We start from the raw sequence: 6706 nt of genomic DNA, 5'->3' as shown, positions 1-6706 counted from the left end.
CCTGGGAAGCTGAAGGCCCTTCGGACCTCGTGTGGCCTGAGTATTGTAAAAGCAAGAGCCCCTTTAGGCTCTTCTTCACCATCCTTTCCTTGGGACAGTGTCCCAGTGGCCCTTGCCACCAACTTGTCCACTGACTAAGGTTCTAGGAATCATTTCATCCCCTAGCCTGCCTGCAGGCTGGGGAACAGGAGGCCATTCATCATCAACTTGCCCACAAGCAATTGAGTCTAGAGCCATTTCAGCAACCATCCCTCCAGTGTTCTGGTACTCTGGGGGCCCTTCTAGCCACCAACTGGCTTTGCCCTAGTGCCAAGGGGGTCCTTCCAGTCCCTAGCTCACCCACAGCTCACAGTTCCCTTTGCTCAGGCCCCTACCTACACATGTGCTGAACAACTGATGGTCCTTCCATCCATCAGCCTGTCTTCATTCTCTTGAATAAAGGCAGCCCTTTCAGCCACTGCCTTAGGCCTCCCAAGTCTCTTGTACTGGTGCTCTGGTGGCAGAGAGGGGACCTTCCAGACAGTAGCCAGCTTGCACGCCAAGGTTCCAATTGTCCTACCAGCCCCCAACCTGTCAAGGAGTTGGGCTCAGAGGTCCCTTTCAGCCACCAGCCTGCCAACATGCTGTCATGGAGGAGTGAGGTTACTCAGGGCAGTAGCCTGCCTGCTTGCTGTGGAATCTAGAGCTCTGTTGACAACCATTCTCCCTCACACTGTTTCTCCAGGACCCTTTCAGCCACCTTCAGTCCTACAGTCAGTCCCTTGTGTTGGTGACCTGGGAGAACTGTCCGGCCACTAACCAGCCCACACATTAGGGTACCAGGGATCCTTTTGGCCCCTACACTGTCCATATGCTGAAAAACTAAGGGCCCTTGTAGTGCAAAAGCAGCTATAGACCATTCAAATAAGTGGGCATGGTTGGATTTGGCCCACAGGTGTAGATTTCCATCTGATTATCTATAGTAGTCGCTCTCTAAAGTTTTAGCCAGGCATATGGCTGTACATAATAAATACTATAGTTCTAAACCTTTTTTGCATCTAGATGTAACAATGTATCTAAGTTCTGGTCATTGAGATATGATAAAGAGTAATGTGTACAATTTGCTAAACCATATCCAAAAGGAAAAGGGAGGTGACCTCTCCTTTCCTCTCCACTGTTCCAGGGATGGAATGTTGACATGCACTAAGTATGGTCATACAGGTGAAGGCCACATCCTAGGGACAAAAGAGCAACAAGACAGAAGGATCCTGGGATCTCTATGACTTCTTGGAGTAGAGCCACCATGTCAGTTCCAAGATCTATATGAAAGTGAAATAAGCTTCCAACTTGTTTAAACCATTGTTGTCACTGAGTTGCATACAGTCCAATCTACATCCTAACAAATATGCCTGGATTCACCACAAAATTAAGACGTTAATTCAGTTCAACCTCTCAATAACAAATAAAAGCCAAAATCAGAAACCCAAGCACAAAAGTGTGAGTGAGAAATAGCTCTTGAATCTTTTGACTTCTCTCCGTCCCCCACACTACTATCTTCTCCCTTTTAGACCACTGCCATTTGACAGCTGAGAACCCCCAATGCTTTCTCAGTTTCTCAATGTTTTTAAAACATTGGCCAGACTCACAAACACAACCTCCTCATTCTCCCATCTGCAACATTCTCTGGCCTCATGCATTCTAAACTCATCTCATTCTCCCAGCTCTAGCTACATCATCTTTCTGTCCATTGTGTTTGCTGAGCTCTCTCCTGCTGCAGGACCACTGTGCTGTCACCTCCACCTGCAACGCTTTTCTTCCCTATCCTCATCACGGAGTTAACTCCAGCCTACTTTTCAGACATTGGCTCAAATATCACTTGATCCTGTCTTCCTTGATTCAGCGAAGGCCATATTATTGGCTATCCTGACACCATGAGCCTGTCTGTCAAAGGCCTGTGACAGTTAGTTTTCCATTTGCTCTGTGATTATTTGACTGACTGGAAGCTAATCATGTCTTAGGGGCTATGTCTGATTTTGTTCACCATTGTATCCAGATGCAGGGCTCCCATAAAGTAGACAAATGAATTATTGTACATAATCCCCTGTTGCAAAGGCAAGACCAACATGCTTTATAATGGAATTTGGTCTTCGCCTATGTCTCTTAGGATTAGGTTCAGCTGCAAAGGATAGAAAACAAAACAAAACAAGACAATGGCTTCAATCAGAAAAGAGATATATTTTCCTTTTATATAAAAGAGGTGTGGAAATAGTAGGTTCAAGGCGGGCGTATGATAGCTCTATAAGACTGCCAGGGATCCAGATACCTTCCCAGCAACCACTCTGCCATCCCTAGGATGTGTTCTTGTCTTCATAGTTCCTGGCTCCAGCCATTACATCTATTCCAGGGAGCAAATCTGAGGAATGCAGAAAAGGGCCTGCCTCCTCTCTTCTAAGATGACTTCCTGGAAACACCACCAAAAAACGTGTCCTTCTCCAGAATTAAAATTGGCCACTCCTCCCCAAAAGGGAGGCCAAGAAGTGTGGTCTTTCAGCTGCATGTGCCCATGTAAAAATCAGGGTTTGGTTACTAAAGGATATAGGGAATGTTTTGGTTATCTATTGCTGCTGAGTAAACCACCTTAAAACTTAGAGGCTTAAAATAATAGCAACCATAAATAAGTAATACAGCAATAACCATGTTATTATCTTTCATATATCTGTGGGTTGAGTGCACTCAGCTGGGCAGTTCTTATGCTGGCCTCACTTGGAGTCTCACACAGTTGGCAGTCAACCAATATGCTGGGATGCTTGGACCTGACTCTTTCTTGTTATGATCTCATGGCCTCTCCTCTCCACACATGCTCTCCATATGACCTCTCTCCCACTGAGCATCCAAAACCACAAAGAAGAATCTTCCAGGCCTTCTCAAAGCTTAGGCAAAGTGTCACTTCACCAGCTCTACCAGTCAAAGCAATCACAGGGCCAGTCCAAATTCAAGGGGGAGGAGAAATAAACTTCACTTCTCCATGAGGGGAGTGACACTAATTTTTTTTTTAGCAAGATGTTTACACTTCGGCCGGGCGCGGTGGCTCAAGCCTGTAATCCCAGCACTTTGGGAGGCCGAGGCGGGTGGATCACGAGGTCAACAGATCGAGACCATCCTGGTCAACATGGTGAAACCCCGTCTCTACTAAAAATACAAAAAATTAGCTGGGCATGGTGGCGCGTGCCTGTAATCCCAGCTACTCGGGAGGCTGAGGCAGGAGAATTGCCTGAACCCAGGAGGTGGAGGTTGCAGTGAGCTGAGATCGCGCCATTGCACTCCAGCCTGGGTAACAAGAGTGAAACTCCGCCTCAAAAAAAAAAAAAAAAAAAAAGATGTTTACATTTCTATTGAAATATACACTAAAACAGAATGAGTTCTACTACTCAATGAAACTTTGCCAAAGCAAAAATCACAAACTTCCACTGGGGAGGTCCAGTCAGCTAGGAGCAGTGATCCCTAAGCAGGAACACCAAGGAGAAGCCTGGGGGACCAAGGGCTCCTTAGTCCAAAAAGCCTCCAAAAAGCCTCTTTTAAGAGGTTCCCAACTCACTTCTCCCACATGCACCTACATGGATTTAGGAGCTTGGACATTTTCCAATAACACTGGAAAATGAGCTCCTCATTTTCATATATTTTTAGTTACTTCCTCACTGCAGTAAATATAAAATTGGCAACGCCATAGAACAGACAGTAATTCAGGCTTTATCATACAACTGTAAACAGTGACTAAGTTTAAAATAAAAATAATAAAGTAAGTTGGGCTTTTTTTTTTCCAAGATGGAGTCTTGCTCTGCACCCAGGCTGGAGTGCAGTATCGCAATCTCAGCTCCCTGCAACTTCTGCCTCCTGGGTTCAAGCGATTCTCCTCCCTCAGCCTCCCAGGTAGCTGGGATTATAGGTGTCGATCACCACGCCCAGCTAACTTTTGTATTTTCAGTAGAGATGGGGTTTCACCATGTTGGCCAGACTGGTCTCAAACTCCTGACCTCATGATCCACCTGCCTCAGCCACCCAAAATGCTGGGATTAGAGGCTTGAGCCACCATGCCCAGCTGCCTTTTTAAATTAAAAAAAAAAAAAAAAAAAAGGAAAAAGAAAAAAATTCCTAAGAACCAGGCATGAGCTACTCAAGATGTGTTTTGTTGGGTTAAGGTTTCAGACAAAAGATTCTGGTTTAGGCAGATGCCCTTAATAGTCCAAGAGGACCCAGGGTGCTAGCCAGGGCACTGTCTATGGCAATCTAGAATATATGGACTGGAAGACAACCTGCCGTAGACCAGCCTTGACAGTATATCTTGAAGCTGCCACATTCAAGATACAACCACGGACATCTTTATAGTTCCATCATTGGCTGCCATCTAGTGTAGCAGGAATGTGTGGGTGGAGGAATAAAAATTTGCTGGGAGAGAAAGAGAACCGCATCTCTGCTAGCTGCCTGGGAACAACCCCTTAATCACAATGACAACTAGGACATTTCACTTGGACAGTGCATTAAAGTCATAGATTTTTTTTTTTAAGTACAAAGACTAAGCAGTAAGTTCTATCACTGAAGCAAACTGGGATGTCAATCAAAGAAGATTAACTATTTTTGCTTAAAGTAGTGCAAAGAAGTCTGGCAAAAAATGAAAGTGAACTCAATATCTGCACATAAGTAACGGGGCAGAATTTTATTTAAAAGGCTGGTGGTTCAAATACTATTGCTTAATAGCTCTGACAGATGTAAAATGTAGTAACATCTGAGGTTTACACACACGAGCAAAGGAGCTGAAGGCCAGCTCACAAAGGGATATTTGATCCTTGGTCAAGAGAGAAGCTCAAAGCACATGCTGCAGGAGTAACTAGTAGGTTTATTTGGACCAGACTCCCACCCTCTGACAAACAGAAAAAGACCTAGACAGAAAACTGTCTTATTCCAGCCAGGCGTGGTTGCTCACATCTGTAATCCCAGCACTTTGAGAGGCCGAAGCAGGTAGATCACCTGAGGTCAGGAGTTCCAGACCAGCCTGGGTAACATAGCAAAACCTTGTCTCTACTGAAAATACAAAAATTAGCCAGGCATGGTGGCACGCACCTGTAATCCCAGCTACTCGGGAGGCTGAGGCATGAAAATTGCTTGAACCCTGGAGGCAGAGGTTGTATCGAGCTGAGATTGTGCCATTGCACTCCAGCCTGGATGACAAGAGGGAAATTCCATCTCAAAAAAAAAAAAGAAAGAAAAGAAAACTGTCTTTCCAAACACAAAAATCTGGCTTAATTCTTCCTATACAACTATATCTCAGCTACGAAAAAAATCTCTCATGAAAAACTCAATAACCTGGGCTACTAAAAATAAAAAGGAAATTTTTAATATCGCAAATAAGTTTAGTAAACACCATGTGGATTTTCTGTTAATGAAGATATGGTACCTTCAAAAAAGTACTTAAAAAAAATAATAAAACCAAAAAAATTTCTAGAAAGAGACTTCACAAGAAAAAAAAACGAGCCCAAGTTCTAACCCTTTCAATCAGAAGTGGGTCCTAGCACAAATCAGTAACCACCCACCCAACATAGAAAAACAAAAACACTGCCATTTGCCTTTCCAGTAGAACATAAAACTTACGTTACTGAATTTGAACATGAAGCAGAATCACTGCACAGCACATTTTGATGGGTTACTTCAATACCCACCTGTTCTTGTTCAAAATAAAATATCTGTAGATCCAGTTTGTATGTATTCGATAAGTATACTGAATAAATCATCTATTATCCCATTATTTTTAAAAAATGGCAGTTCTGCCAGGCACAGTGGCTCATGCTTGTAATCCCAACACTTTGGGAGGCCGAGGCGGGTGGATCACGAGGTCAGGAGTTCAAGACCAGCCTGGCCAAAATGGTGAAACCCCATCTCTACTAAAAATCAGTTCATGCAGGGGTCTGCAGACCTTTGATAGCCCCCTCCTCTCAGATGCAAAAAATCCTACATGTCAGGGCAGGAAATGGCACCATTCGAGCGTACGAAACCCCCATCGGTATCCAGGAGCTACACGTTAATATCGGCAGCGAAATCTCAGGGAGTTGGTTCACCTTGGCATTCTTTTGCCCCAAACGGTTAGGTTTCTCACCTGGAGGTAACAAACCCAATACAATGATTTTAATGATTTTGGCCTGTGGCTGCCTTATGTTGATAAGTCGATCCCATCTGCCACCTCTTCTGCCATGCTTTCATGGTTGTTTGTTCCTACCCAGACAACAATGACCTTAGGCTTAATATTCTCCAGTTCTCCATGCTTTAGTCTCCATGAAACATGTCATATTGTATCTCCCCCAATTCCAAAATTCAGTGAATGAAGTGGGGAAAAAAGCTCTCACCATATCTCATATGGCTGCATCCCGGAAATGATGCATCCGGTTCTTTGTCTTTACAGTCCAAAACAAATCTGTTGTGCTGAGACATCCATCTGTCATCTCCTTGAACGTCTTCTGCCGCATGCAGAATAGCTGCTGGGTTTAAGTCTCCTTGGATCATTCTACACTGAAGCAGAGAGAGGGTCTGTGCGGGCCCTCAGCGGCAGAGGCATTGGCGGGTGGTGTGTCTGTCACTCCCTTGGTCAGGCGGCCCCACTCCAGCCCTGAGTGGGCCGTGAGTCCCTCCCTGGGCCCCATTACCAGCAGCATCCAGGAGTGACACAAAATTTGCAGTTTCT

General features: G+C 44.7%; 1 pseudogene; it reads right to left on the bottom strand.

Moving 5' to 3' along the window:
- Positions 1 to 679: 679 nt before the first annotated feature.
- On the bottom strand, positions 680 to 6470 carry LOC100415709 (platelet-activating factor acetylhydrolase IB subunit alpha2 pseudogene; annotated as a pseudogene).
- Positions 6471 to 6706: the final 236 nt, after the last annotated feature.

The sequence above is a fragment of the Callithrix jacchus genome, chromosome X (assembly GCF_049354715.1).
Source record: "Callithrix jacchus isolate 240 chromosome X, calJac240_pri, whole genome shotgun sequence".
NCBI classification, from domain to species: Eukaryota; Metazoa; Chordata; class Mammalia; order Primates; family Cebidae; genus Callithrix; species Callithrix jacchus.
This window is presented reverse-complemented; position numbering and strand designations above follow the sequence as displayed.